The 15,834-nt window shown below is 46.1% G+C and overlaps 1 protein-coding gene across 1 annotated transcript in view; it reads right to left on the reverse strand.

Moving 5' to 3' along the window:
- The window catches only part of BSN (bassoon presynaptic cytomatrix protein), a 984,265-nt gene that overhangs the window by 667,757 nt on the left and 300,674 nt on the right, over nt 1–15,834 (reverse strand). The window lies entirely within an intron of this gene.

Genomic DNA, 15,834 nt, shown 5'->3' on the forward strand with positions numbered 1-15,834 from the left:
CGAACAGACGAAGGACCTTGAGGACTGGAATGACCGCTCCACCTTGAAACATTGGAACCAACGCCTGAATGTCTTGAATCCGCTGAGGCGGAGGAAAGGCTCGATCCAATGTTGTATCCAGTACTGCTCCTATGAACAGAAGGCGTTGAGAGAGCTCTAGGTGAGATTTGGGCACGTTCACCGAAAAACCCAGGTCGAACAACAACGGAGTTGTCGAATGCAGATGATGCAGCACAAGCTCCGGGGACTTGGCTTTGATCAACCAGTCGTCCAAGTAAGGGAATACTGCTATCCCCTTCCTTCTGAGCTCTGCCGCAACCACCGACATCACCTTCGTGAAGACTCGAGGTGCTGAAGTAAGACCAAACAGGAGGACCGCAAACTGATAGTGCTGCGACCCTACCACAAACCGGAGATACTTCCTGTGCGACTTGAGTATCGGGATATGAAAATAAGCATCCTGCAAGTCGACAGACACCATCCAATCTCCCTTGTTCAACGCCAAAAGCACCTGAGCTAGGGTCAGCATCTTGAACTTTTCCTGTTTGAGGAACCAATTCAAAATCCTCAGGTCCAGGATTGGTCTCAACCGACCATCCTTTTTGGGAATCAGGAAGTACCTGGAATAACAACCTTGACCCTTTTCCTGCTCTGGAACCAACTCCACCGCGCCTTTTAAAAGGAGGACTTGAACCTCCTGTTCTAACAACCGGAGGTGATCTGCTAAACAATAAGATGGGATGGGGGGTGGGAACTCCCGAAAGGGAAGGGTGTAGCCTTTTCCCACAATGCTGGTAACCCAGGCGTCTGATGTGATGACCTCCCACTTGTGAAGAAAATACAGTAACCTTCCCCCTACAGGAGAGGAGTGAGTGGGAATTGGTGGCAGCCTAAGGCTGCTTCCCCTGCTGCACCCCTCCAGAGGATGAGAAAGAGGCAGAATGCTGCTGAGAGGCTCCCCTGGTACGGACCCTACCCCTCCCTCTAAATGATCTATAGGTGAGAGAGGAGGTAGGCTGTTGGAATCTCCCCCGAAAGGAAGAGGAGGATGAGCCACGACCAAATCTGCGAAACCTCCTAAAAAATCTGGAGGAGGCAGAAGAAGTGGCTTGCAGTCCTAACGACTTGGCCGTGGCCCTGCTCTCCTTAAACCTCTCCAAAGCCGAATCCGCCTTGGCACCAAAGAGCTTGTCCCCATCAAAAGGGAGGTCCAACAGGGTCGACTGCACATCCGAAGAGAACCCTGAGTTGCGAAGCCAAGCCTGTCTTCTCGCAACCACAGCCGTGCCCATCGCTCTGGCCACCGAGTCAGTTGTATCCAACCCAGATTGGATAACCTGGGTTGCAGCAGCTTGAGCTTCTGACACGAGATTCAAAAGTCCTTGAGGAAGTCGAAGAGGTTATCTCGTCCATCAGAGCATAAATGTACCTCCCCAAAATACACGTAGCGTTGGTGGACTTTAACGCCATGCTACATGACGAGAACACTTTCTTTGACTGCATATCCATCTTTTTGGAGTCCCTGTCCGCCGGCACTGATGGAAAAGATCCAGGCGCAGATCCTGTAGAACAGGAAGCCTGGACCACCAAGCTTTCAGGCGTAGGGTGTCTGGAAAGAAAGCCAGGGTCAGTTGGTGCAGCCCGATACCTCCTGGCCACAGACCTATTGACAGCCGAGGAAGATACCGGCTTCTTCCAGACCTCCAATACAGGTTCTAGCAGCGCCTCGTTAAATGGCAAAAGAGGTTCTGCTGATGTAGAGGCCGGATGTAAAACCTTAGTCAACAGATTTTGTTTCGCCTCAGCTACCGGCAAAGGCAGTTCCAGGAAGTTAGCTGCCTTCCTTATCACAGCATGAAAAGTGGCCGCCTCCTCAGTATACTCCCCTGGAGATGACAAGTCCCACTCAGGGGAAGTATCAAGGCCACTAGCTGTGTCCAGTCCATGTAGACCCTCGCCAGAGTCCTCAATTTCTCCTTCCTCCAGGACCCTCTGATACTCTTGTTCCTCCAAGAGACGGAGAGCACGTCTCCTCAAATGTAGCCTTTCCTCAATTCTCGGTGTCGACATGGCGTCTGCAGATGTCGAGGAACGACGCCGATCATCGGATCCGTCCGACGCCGGGTCAGGCGCCACAGGTAGCTTCGACGCCGAGCCAGGAGTCGGATGAAGAGAAGTCTGCCTCGGAGTTGCAGAAGGCCCTGCCAGTGTCACTGGCCAAAACGCCGAAGCCGATGAAGCTGAAATCTCCGGAGCCGAAACCTCTGGAGCCACCGGAGCCGACACCGGCGCCGAGCCCACGTTCCCCAAGGGGAGAAAGGGCATGAAGGGTGCTGGTCGCAGCGGCGCCAGAGCACCCAAACTGAAAGCCAACGGACCCGAAGGCCCAGTCGGAGCACCACCTGGAGCCATCTGCTTGAAGATGGAAAACATCGCATTTAAAAATGCGGTATTATCGGCTCCAGGGGCCGGGAAAGCCGGATACTGGGGTGCCTGGATTGAAGGCGACTCCGACGCCGGCCTCGACGTCCGCGACGTCGGTGAGAACACTTGAGGCTGTGGCACCTCAAATACTGAAGGCGGCTGCCCAGGCGAAGACGGCGAAGCTGGAGAAGGCAACGGCGTCGAAGGATGAGGAGTGACTGTGGGACTGACCTCCCAAGTCTTTCGACGTCGAGTCGATGGCGACCTCGACCGGGACCTCTCCTTACTCGACCGGCGCCGTGATTCCCGACGGCGCCGGGAGTCTCGATGACGTCGATGAGACTTCGGCAAGGAGGATTTTCTATGGTGCCTCTTCTCCTTTCTCTTCAACTTTGCCATAAAAAGTTTGGCCTCTCGCTCCTTCAGGGCTTTCGGATTCATGTATTGACATGAATCACACCTGGCCACATCATGGTCGGAACTTAAACACCACAAACAGTACGAATGTGGGTCAGTAACCGACATTTTGCCCCCACATTCTCGACAGGGCTTAAAACCAGACTTCCTCTGAGACATAGTAACCCCAGAGAAAAAACACTCAGCAAAAAAACACACTGTAACCGTCGAACGGCAACAGTAGCTCCCTCGAAGATAACCGTTTCGAATGGCACGGAAAAAAGGGAACTGACGTCGGCGAGGACTTCTTATTGCCTGTATGACGTCAGACTGCGTCGAGTGGGCGAATGTGACGTCCTCGTCGACGTGCAGAAGCTAGGAAGAAGATTTCCGTCGAATGCTGGCGCAAAGGGGTATTCATTAGGCGAGGAATCATTAGGTGAGGAATCCACAGGTAGTTGTATCCATCAGAAATACTGTTCTGGGTCATTTGAGGGCTTGGGTTAGGCCCAAAGTCTAGCCAGGCTAGCCCCCCCCCATTTCGCCTAAAAAAATCCTCTCTAGTTTCCAGTGGTCTTCATGCCCCCTCCCCCGGGACAGATTCGAGGCAACAACCACCAATATACCCTGGGGGTGTAGAAAGACATTTGGACCTGGGGGTAGCAGGGAGCACTAGCCCATTGCGAGGGGCTGCTCCCACCCTACAAATCTACTCCCTGGTGGTCTGAAAACACCTCCAATCTGCCCCTGACCGGGGGCAGAAAGTCAGGCCTTTTGCTCTCCAGCAGTGTCTCCATTAGTGCATCTGATTTTTAAATACAAAACACAATTATGTTCAAACACTACTTGAACACTATATTGCAAATCCAACGTGTTATCAAATTATGTGATCTAAACACTGGCGAATATGGTTTTACCGACATCTTTGCTTCAAAGTAGTGGCATGTCATCTTGTTATTGAAGTGTGGAAACACAAGTATTGTCTGTTTCTTCTGTTCTGGGAAAGTTTAGCTTCTCAATGACACAACTGCGGTCTTTAGGGCAGGGTACGATAGCGCAGTACAGCATATTAAAAAAGTGTACAGGTATGATCCTGAGTAACTTGCTTCCATCATCAGTAGTCTTTTTAGTCCTTCTTATTAAGCCCGATTCCTTCTCCCCAGTCCCCTTGTTTGAGCGTGTGCATCCAGTGTGAAGTCGCTGAGCATGAAACAATAAAAGTAGGTTGCCTTGATTGTCAAGGCGATTGAGCACCAAATAAAACGTAAGATTCCTGACATGCTGAGTTCTAATCCACAAACTGTGCTACTTCTCAGGCATATGGGTGCCCCTGCACTTACATAAATAACTTTGGACCACCATACAAGTTCTCAGCCAACTCTTTAGGCCAAGGAGTGCTTCTTCCCCATATCCTGTGCTGCAGATCAGTTGTGCTCTTTTGGCTGTTCTAAAGAGATTTGCTTTCAGATCATCATTTTCCACCAATAAAAATACATCGTTTTCAGATATTATTTGCTTTACCTTAGCTTTGGACCACATTAGCATAGATCACCAACTAACCTTAAGTCTCTAGCCCTATCATGAGTCCCTAATTGAAAAAGTCCTTAAGGCTAAACAGTATATTTTCCCTACAATGCCATTTAAGAGGTTAGGAGAGGGTGGGGCTCTGGCACGGTGTAAGGCTTTGGATCTGCAGCATTACCTGAGCTGCCTTACCTACTCAGCCCTCCAAAAGAAACAAATGTATATGGGGCTGCCTCTCATGTCCTGGTTAAGTTACAAAGCCCTCATGTGTTCAGGACTGTGCTGATTGTGATAGTGTCTCTTCCCTGGATGTTTATAAAAACAGTGTTCAAACTGTGTGACGTGTTGGCCCACTTGAGCTGGCAGGTCTGTATATAGTTGGCTATAAAGCTGCTATAAACAGCACAATACAATAAGATGATTGCAACATATAACCTAAACACATTTGGCAGAACACCACACACCTGACCAACATAGCACTAGCCATCAGGATAAAAGAGAAACAAATGCAAGGGAAATAAACAGACAGAACAACACTCATGCACATATGTGCATGATGGCTGGCTATCCTGTTGTCCCTAACTGTACCCAGTCATGTCAAGACCCAACAGAACATATGATACACTGCATATCACATATAACTCATACTGCTCAGATGTGCATTTAGGTGCCAATCACATAATTTCAATAGTGCAAGTCACAAGAGGCATCTGATGAAAGGAGCTGGTACCAAGAACTGCAAATCAACGAGTTACCATCGCAGACCGACAGGTTCCACAGACAGCAAGCATTCAGTGAATGTTGGACCCCCACAGTGTTCACCGGTGAGATGCCAGACGTGCGGGGCTGTAAATTATGAGATTGGGTTGATGGAAGCTGAGACAGGAAAACTAGACCACTAACCATCACTGACTGATGTGTATTCATTTCCTGGGTTGGGGTCATTTCCGAGCCATCAGAGGCAGGACCTAACTAGAGGGGAGATTTATAGTTTGAGTGAGTACCTGTGTCCACCAAGCTGATGGTGCCACCAGACCTACTTAACGTCGGGAGGGGCGTCAACTTGTTTTCGACTGCACCACTGCTGGCTCCATTATTGGAAAGCTACCAACAGAGTACAGACAGTTGGAGAAAGGGCAATACACTGCTTTCCCCATTTAGGGTAGACAGTGTGATGTTCCTTTTGTCAGTCCCTCACCTCCCTGAATGTAAGAGTCATAAGATTTTTTCTATTCAATAACAAAGGAATGGTATAATATACTTTCTGTATTTTATCTGTCTTGCAGCTGGTCAGATCCATGAATTATTGTAATATTCAGTTTGGCGCCCTTCCTTGAAAAAACATTGGAGTGTAGGATCCAGTTTGGACTTTCTCTCTCTCTCCTTTTCCTATTTCTCTCCCGATTTCTGTGTCTGGTGATATATGCATCTTGTTCATCAGCACATGCATTTAGGAACGGCAGAGGCTTTCAGCAAGTCCGCAATACCGGAGCCTGATACCTTTGCTCTAATTTAGAAAACCCAACATAGTAAGAGACCTACCTGCGTTCTGACCTTTTCCAAAGGTCGGTGGCTGCACTCTTGAATAATTATTTGACCAGTTACTTTCTTCTTTACCTTTCTTTACCAAAGAGACCCAAGTGTGTTCGTCCTCTTGGACTTGCTGGAAGTTTTTGATTAAATGGTCTGACTGTGCTTATAAAAAGTTCTCCTCTATGATGCCATTTAAAAAAATTAAAAAAATGTTTTAGCACGGCTTTCAACTGATTTGGAATGGATTTCTTTTATCAGCCTCCTTCTATGTTTCACTCTTTTGTGTCTCTGTTCTTTTATACTTTTTGACTTTGCTCTGCTAATGAAAGCATATTATCTTTCTGCCATTCCTGACTCTGTCATCACAGTACTGTGCTCTTCATCTGACACGGTGGCATGTGGGGAACCATAGATTTTGCTTAACTTACTTGACTGTTCCTACAGCTTTTGCACTCTTTAGCAAACATTCAATATATCACTAGTATCTATTTATTTTTACATCCAGTGTATAAAATAAGTTGCAAATGTTTGGCTATTTTCTTAGTTATCAATGTATGGGAAAAGCAAGCAACCTGGAATTCCGATTCAACTTGAAGCTCTGTTTAGTTACCCAAGTCAATGCTGTGTTCAGTGGCATCAATATACAGCAGTCATCACTTGGTAAAGACCTCTTGCATCCCCAAACAATGACCGGATAAAAAATTGCAGCATTGGTGATGGCACTAATATCTTTTTGCAACATCGTTTACACATGACACCCACAGGAAGGCATAAACAAATTACAAAGTTTATAAAAGTTTTTAAAACTAGGAGACCAGAATCTGCCTGAAACTGAGGAAGAATCACCTTGTAAAATCACGTTGTTTTAATGCCACCCCCCAGGTAAAGTCTTGACAGGCGGTATGCTATTTCAGGAGGTCTACACACCTGTAAATCATGCTCAAGGGGAAGGATTAAAGGTGCCCCTCAGCAATACAAGGTGTGGTTATCCCTGGCAGGTTGTGAATGCCTGCAACAAGTACTTTTGTGGGAATTCACACACTATTATCATTCACCAGTCTCTTATGAATTAAGAAGCGCATAATCATGTTACTACTCTATTACAACAAATCTGACATTCTTCTACTATGGACCTCAAACACCTAAGCCGACCTTAGGAAAAAACAGTTATATAATTGGCTCAGTTAGCATAAGTAACAACCATCAGCAATCAGCATTGAAAGTCTGTGTCTCAATTCATTCAGATGTTCAGAGGAAAACAGCGATGATGCCTAAGTAAAGCACTCCAAAGCACCCAGCGTTATAAATAAAGTTTGCAATAAAAATAACTCAATAGGCACTCTTAGAATATAATAAACAAGCATCTTCAATCTACCAGGTGCCAAAACAACATCTAGACTAGCCAAGCACAAAGAGCATAGCCAGTATATCAGTGCACCTCTATAACATATGCAGCACTGCAAAAACCGCAGTCACTGCTGATAATATTAATGCCATATAACAAAAACCAGCAAGTACCTGGTTAAGCACAAAATGATGTAGATTTAAAAGCAATAGCAAGTGTCTTGGATGAATTATATTATGTAAAGTACGTAAGTGAAGAGAGTGACATCTGGGAAATGATTAATGAGGATTCAAATTCTCTTTCCAGTGTTCTTAAAATTGAAATAACTTCATGAGGCTTTCAGGGAGGCTTGGCAGGTGAATTACCACTCGCTAGGAGGCAATTTAGGGAACATAGGTCTTATGCGGTGAGAATATTATTTAAATTCAATGCAGACTTTGCTAAATTAACAGAATTAAGGGGAGATGTAAATGTTTACATAATTAGCAAAGCAGTTCTAGCTTTGTAGATGAAAAAGCAACTATATTGCAACGTAACAACTAGTAGGTATTCCTCTTATCAAACAAATAAAAACAGAATACACTTCATAGGCAAAAGTGAAAACGTAAGCTTCTTTACATTTTGAGAGCAGATACAGGCTACCTATCCAGTGCCCCAGGCTACTGAACCGAGGATGGCAAATTATTCCATAGCACTGAGGCAGTCACACAAGAGGTAATCAACCAACAAAGATCATAAGCCTACTTGTTTGATAAAGCATTTTGCATTCACCTGGCTGAGCAATCTATTATTGTACGGGCAAAACGTCACATTATGCTTCTGGTCTCTACCTCATCTACAATAACCATCTTGGAGGCATCTCTATTCCTGCTGCCAAACCCTGGGAGAATTACCACAATGCATCTGCATAGACCAACTGCACTGATTAATCTGAAAAAGTCTACATTAATAAGTAAGCCATGAGTATGGAAGATATATTGCCCACCTTTCAGAGCAGTCACCAGTTAAAAAGGTAAACCTATGATCGTCTAGCAAAAGACACCAAGCTAAACCAACCAGCATCTATATAGTCAATACTTTAACTTGATTTTATAAATGTCTCCGATTGAGTGGGCCAGTTATTACTCAACTTGGTCTTGTGAAAGTTCATTTACAGACTAAAGTTTATAAAGGCAGAGAAAGGTGGCAAAAATACATCTTACTTGGGCAACACCTGAACTACAGTAGCCTCCTTCTCGCTGCAAATATTGTGTCAGCTCAAGGAGGAGGAGCTTGAGGCCAGCAGCCGGTTTCCTGCCTCCATGCTACTCCTTCTACTGCCAATAAGTGTAACTTGATGCCTGGGCTTTAACGCAGACTCCTTCAGCCACAGCAGGGCAGGGTGTCCCCCCCACGCTTAGGGCCCCCTAATACTATACTTCAAAGAGTCTCCTTTCATCCCAAGGCAAATGAATATCCATGAAATAATGAATACTTGGGGCACCTCATCACCTTCTGCAGAGAGGCCTTCATTTTGCATTAAACCACTGATGATAGCTGAGCCAGGTACCACTGCATATGTGCATGCAGGCATTTGCCAATATGAAGGAGAACCTACTGCAGGGTGACAGAACTCCTTGACCTGTATAACGAACCCTTGTCAGCCTCCAATTCACTCAGTCTCTAAACTTGGTTGCCTATCAGCCTCTTTTCTTTCCTGCTGTTCCTATAGAGTACAGATTAGCTCTGGTGATCTGCCACATACACTACTAAGCTCTTCTACTATCCGCAGGTTGGCCTCTGAGAATCAAACATGTATTTACATCTTTGTTTAGATTAGTACTCACAACTGTAACATCTTTCCAAGAAGCAACAGAGTTCTGAGATGATCTGCTCTTCCTGCGGTAAAACTATTTGCCGATTAAATTATGACTGTATATGCACATTTGTTATTTGTGTATTGAAGAATTAATAGTGCTGGAGAAGTTTACCCTGTGAAAATTGTGGCTTTCTGTGTATGCAGAGGAAGAAGCATCAGACAAAAGAGTCTGCTTTAACAGTTTCTTCGGATTCTTACACTGTTGTGCATCCAAGTCAAGCATCATTTGAAGATTGCATTACTCAATAGTCATGCTAGCATTTTAACTTTGGTAAAGAATAAGTGTTACTCAGAAGAAAACAAAAGTGCATGTTATTTGCACGTCAAGCCCCTGTGATCTTGCACTCTTCTGGTTCAAGAAAACGCTGGAGAAAATCTGTGCACACATGAGGACCTCCTATCATACATATGAATGCACCTTAGTTACTCCCTCTTACCTTCCATGTTATTTAAGCAAAGCAGGAAAATAGTCCTGGAGTTTAAGTTTAGACCTGATGTCTAATGGCCCAATTCACAAAGGTAAACTTACACCCTAAGTCCAAGTTTAGACCTGAAGTCTAAGGATCCAAAGGATTCACAAAGGTAAACTTAAAACTGCACAACTGAGGAAATTGACAACCTAACAGAGGAGGTTGAATCATTACTATGTAAAAAGGATTGGAGAAAGGGTGTTACCCAAAGGGGTAAAAAGGTGTCAAAAATGTCCAGGAAGAAACTAAACCTCCAACGATCACTGACTTGGTTCCTAAGCTTGATTGCAGGGATAATCCAATACTGGGCTCATACCAGAAATTGCACACAAAAGGCAAGAGCTAATTGGCTACTGCCCCCCCAGAGCTAAACACAACCCTAAATTCAGTATTTAGGGGTGACCCTGAACCCAGGTAATCAGATTCCTGCAAACTGAAGACAGTAGAAGGACTGCTGACCTGAATGCCCCACAGAGACGACAGAGACAACCACTGACTTGGCCTCAGCCCCTCCGGCCTGTCTCCAGACTCAAAGAACCTGCACAGTGACGCATCCAGCGGGACCAGCAACCTCTGAGGACTCAGAGGACTGACCTGCACCTAAAGGACCAAGAACCTCCCAAGGACAGTGGCTCTGTCCAGAAACAACTGCAAAACAGCAACAAGAAACCAATGTAAAGAGACTCTCACTTCCCGCCAGAAGCGTGAGTCTTCACACTCTGCACCCGACGCTCCCGGCTCGAGTTTGGAGAAACCAACACTGCAGAGAGGACTCCCTGGCGACTCCAATGACGTGGACACCCTGAGTCGACCTCCCTGCACCCCCACAGCGATGCCTGCAGAGAGGATCCACCTGACCGCGACTGCCTAGTAACAAAGGAACCCGACGCCTGGACCAAGCACTGCACCCGCAGCCCCCAGGACCGAGAGGAACCACCTACCAGTGCAGAAGTGACCAGCAGGCGGCCCTCATCCTAGCCCAGTCGGTGGCTGGCCCGAGAAGCCCCACTTTGCCCTGGCTGCATCATCAGAGTGACCCCCAGGTCCCTCCATTGTTTTCAATACAAAACTCGACACCTACTTTGCACACTGCACCCGGCCGCTCCGGTGCCGCTGAGGGTGTGTTTTGTGTGCTTATGTGTCCCACCTCCCAGTGCTCTACAATACCCTCCTGGTTTGCTCCCTGAGGACGCAGGTACTTGCCTGCTAGAAGACTGGAACTGGAGCACCCCTGTTCTCCATAGGCACCTTTGTGTTTTGGGCCCTCCTTTGACCTTTGCACCTGACCGGCTCTGTGTTGCTGATGCTGTGGCTTTGGGGTTGCCCTGGAGACTGACTGTGTAAGTGCTTTACTTACCTGAAAAACTATCTATTACTTACCCCCGATGAACTGTTGATTTTTGCAGAGTCCACTTTAAAAATAGCTTAATGCCATTTTAACCAAAACTGTGTGTACTAATGTTTTAAATCAAAGTTCTATACTTACCTGTGTGAAGTATCTTACAATTTATGTACTTACCAAAAATGTGACTCTTGAGGTTCTAGAAATAAATTAAGAAAATATATTTGTCTGTATAAAAACCTATTGGCCTAGAGTTAAGTCTTCGAGGGTGTGTTCCTCATGTATTGCCTGTGTGTGTACAACAAATGCTTAACACTACCCTCTGATAAGCTTACTGCTCGACCACACTACCACAAAATAGAGCATTCGTTTTATCTACTTTTGCCACTATCAACCTCTAAGGGAAACTCTTGGACTCTGTGCACACTATCCCCCACTTTGAGATGGTATATACAGAGCCAACTTCCTACAGATAGTATAAGGATCACCAACCCCCCAGACTCCTGATACTGTGCCCTGTGCAGTACCCCACTTACCAGGAAGCCAAGAATACAATCTCCAAGAGGCACTGCCTACCAGGGCTTACCTTAGTGGGATATGTCACAAGAGCATCATAATTGTTACTGGGATAATCTCTTCGTCCTTGCCAGCTATCAGACTCTCAAGCACCCAGTTCACAAATTTAAGTGAGGAAGCACGTCTTTTCAGTAGACTTCTGTTTCAGGGTGCAAGTGCTAGTTCTCCCTAGATTTAACTTTTACAGCTCAACCTTATTCTGCTCCTCAAAAAAGACATAGGGGGTTATTACAACTTTGGAGAAGGTGTTAATCCATCCCAAAAGTGGCGGTAAAGTGACGGATATACCACCAGCCGTATTACGAGTTCCATAGGATATAATGTCACCTGGAAGGAGGAGCCTTAGCCGGCTTTAAAATTTTGCTGCAGGAGTTGTGGAAGATATTAACCATTATTGGTATATTAGCCCATTCCTTCTCAGGCTCTTTTAGAGTGCAATACGTCAACGAATAGCAATTTGGGCACTCTCCTGAATCTTTCAAATTGTCTATGAAACTGGCTTCACCCACTGGAAATCAGGCTAGCTGAAAAGATTCCTTACAAAACATTAAGATGCAAGAATAAGAACTGGCTGGTCCTTGTTCTTTTTAGAAAAACATTTACAATGCAATAGGTTTGCCTTTTCATCTTGCCAAACCCATTTATAAAACTCATTTTTCCACTGCATCAAGCCTGACAACATTGAAGTGATTGTGAAGGACCTGGATTTGAGTGACCTGGGTTTCAGAAGACTAATAAACTTGAAAGCTTGGAACCATGAGTGCAACTATCGCACTCCTTTAGTGAACAGTATATTTTTCCACATGAACTGTAATTAAGGAATTTCTGGGAAGGAACAACTATGAAACTTTCATGTTCGAGAGATTACACACCTGAATAATGATTTATTTTAGTAAGAGATGCATGTTTACCATATGTAACATATGTCCAAACTGACTAATTGATCTTTTCAAAAGTGAAGTCATCACTGTAGGTTTTAATGTGGGTGGAAGCAGCAGGTTGCGTACATGGACAATATCAGGAGAGAATAGAATATCAAGTCCTGCTTTACAGGCCAGGGTTCACCATGTTCAGTGCATACACCTAACTGTATGTATTGTATTGGATGGTCTAGGTTTTGTAACACATAGGGCCTCATTCCAAGTTTGGCTGGCGGCGGGTGCCGCCAGCCAAACGGGAACCGCCAAATGGCCGCTCCGCGGTCAGAAGACCGCGGATGCCATTCTGGCTTTCCCGCTGGGCCGGCGGACGACCGCCAAAAGAGCGCCTGCCGGCCCAGCGGGAAAGGACCTGCAACGAGGAAGCCGGCTCTGAATGGAGCCGGCGGAGTTGCAGGGGTGCGACGGGTGCAGTTGCACCCGTCGCGATTTTCACTGTCTGCTAAGCAGACAGTGAAAATCTGTATGGGGCCCTGTTAGGGGGCCCCTGCACTGCCCATGCCAGTGGCATGGGCAGTGCAGGGGCCCCCATGGGCCCCACGACACCCGTTCCCGCCATCCTGTTTCTGACGGTGAAAACCGCCAGAAACAGGCTGGCAGGAAGGGGGTCGGAATCCCCATGGAGGATTCCCCCAGCCGGGGGAAATCCGGCGGAAAACCGCCGGACCCGGCTGGGCGACCGCAGCTTCAAAGCCGCGGTCGGAATACTAACTGAAGCACTGCCAACATGTTGGCGGTGCTTCAGCCGGCCTCCACCCTGGAATGAGGCCCATAATATGGTATTCAAAGTGCCTAATTGTACTTGGTCTTTCTATTATTAACTGTGGTAAGTGAGAGTCTGCCTTTACCCATTGAACTGAAAAATGGGCTTGTGCAGCTAAATGATATCTTTGAAAATTTGGTACTCCCAGGCCATCTTTATCAAGAGCTCTAGTTAAGATATCCCACTTGAGTCTAAGCTGCTTTCCAGCCCGAATAAGTATTGTAAGAAGGGATATAAGATCATTACAAAATATTACATTGAGGGGAATTGGGATGTTTATAAAGAGGTAAAGGAATTTAGGCAGAACTACAATTTTTATGATCACAATCCGTCCTACCATTGAAAATGGCAGTTTAATCTATGTCCCAATCTTAGATTTCAACCTGTTTATTACAGGGTCATAGTTATCACTCATAAGTCTTTCATTGCAGAAAATGACAAGTATGCCCAAATATTTAACCGAGGAGCTACACAACCTTAAATGAAATTCCAGTTTTGACCTATTAGTACAAGTGGTCATGGGAAAGAGTTATTTTTTTACCCAATTATTTGTGAGCCCAGAATTCCCTCCAAATGTAATACTCTTGCGTATTAGTAGAGTTAGATCATCATTAGAACACTTGCCAAAAAACAGAATTTCATCTGTGTAAAGTGAAAGCAATACACACCTAGTGGGGAAACATGCCTCTTAGTGAGTGGTACTGTGGAAGTTTGGGCGCTAGAGGCTCTAGCACTAAGGTGGAAAAAAAGGAAGAGAATGGGCACCTATGGTGAGTGCCTCTGCTTATTGGGAAGACTAAGGGTATAGTGTTGTTTTTTTTTTTGTTTTTGTTTTTTATAAAGGTTTTTATTGATTTTGCACAAGTTAAAGAAAGTACTTAGAACAAGGGGTACATAATAACGGACACAAAATAAATAATAAAACATAGAAACGTGTCTGGGGACGGCTGTAATGTAACATTTGCCCCAAGGGCCTCTACAATCATTGAGTACATGAGCATTGTCACCACCTGGGGCCGGCCGATATAGCAACAACCTGCTTACGTATAACATTGGTATCATGTCAAGTGGGTCCTGGGCCCCTGCGATGGGTGATCTGAACGGCCCACAGCTGCCACCAATTGCCAAGTCCATCTATATATATATATATATATATATATATATATATATATTGGCACCCATGAAGGCCCCGCCCTCTGATATGCCACCCACTCTACACATCACCCCACCTCCCCCAAATCTTGCCGTATTTGTTTAAGCAATCCCCTGGCTTCATATATCAGTTTTTCACATTGCGCGCACCTGTCCACGCCCCCTCTCCATTTGGCAATTGCGAGTGCTGCTTTGGTTTTCCATTCCACCATAATGTCTCTTTTGGCCACCAGGCAGGCCACACCTAAGAAGGTACGGCCTGCTCTTCTCAGCCCCGTCACCCCCTTAGCCCCCAAAAGGAGCGGCAATGGAGCCACTTCCAACCTCGATTGCAGGACCCTCAACACCTCCCCTGACTGTCGTCCAGTGAGTTGCTATGACTGGGCAAGCCCATACCATGTGGAAAAAGTCAGCGTTAGGTGAGGAACAGCGGGGGCAGTCGGGGGATGGTCTGAGGCCTGCTTTAAAAAGTCTCTCCGGGGTAAGGTATGCCATATGCAGATAAAGGGCCTGGAGCACTCTAAATCTGGATGATATGGTCAGGGTCCTAGGGGCCATCAATGCGTCCCTCCAGTCCTCCTCCTCCATGGGGCCCAACCACACCTCCCACTTCCTACGCAACCCATCAAGAGAGGGGGTAGTGTTAGTCATTAAGGAGCGGTAAATTTGGGAGATTCCCTTCCCACCCAGGCCTCCCGACAAGATCTTTGCTTCCATGGGGCTACACTCCGGGAGACTAGTTCCTGGTCGAACATGTACCAGCAGTGCATGTCTGAGCTGTAGATACTTGTGGAATTGGGTTTGGTGTAGTGAGTAGGCCTCCTGGATCTCCCCGAAGGACCGCATGTGTGTCCCAACCCAAACGTCCCCAAGGGTAGATATCCCAATAATATTCCACTTCCGGAATCCCTCTAATGTTGAGACCTCCAACAGCTGCCTCCCCTGCCACAGGGGGGTTTGCTGTGTGAGACGGCCCCAAGGGTATAGTGTTGTTAAGTTGCACTCTGCCATGGGAATTTGAATATAGCAGTTTGACTAGACCAATAATATATCTATTCAGGCTTATGGGTTCTAATATTGCATGCAAGAATGACCACTGTAGAGAGTGGAAGGCTTTCTCAGTGTCTAGAAAAGGTGATATAGCTTCGACTTCCAGATGAATTTCTTGCATCAGAACAAAAACAGTTTGTTAGTAATGAGAAGTGGCTCTACCAGGAATAAAGCATGAGTGCTCAGAGTACTAATTTATCCGTGTATACAGCAAGTCTAGTGGAAATATTAAGAGAGGACAAATAGATACACAATAGACTTTCACATTGGAGTTGGTAAATGTATTTAATTGAATTTAGTTAGCTAAAGAGTTAGGGCCTCATTATTACACTGGCGATAAATGTCCGCCTACCGCCATGGCGACGGCCGCCAACATACCGTCGCTGGGGCTAACTGCCGCCAACCGCATTATGACCGTAGACGGAATACCGCCAGAGGGCTGGTGGTATTCCGTCGACGGTCA

This window comes from Pleurodeles waltl, chromosome 9, assembly GCF_031143425.1.
Source record: "Pleurodeles waltl isolate 20211129_DDA chromosome 9, aPleWal1.hap1.20221129, whole genome shotgun sequence".
Classification (NCBI taxonomy): Eukaryota; Metazoa; Chordata; class Amphibia; order Caudata; family Salamandridae; genus Pleurodeles; species Pleurodeles waltl.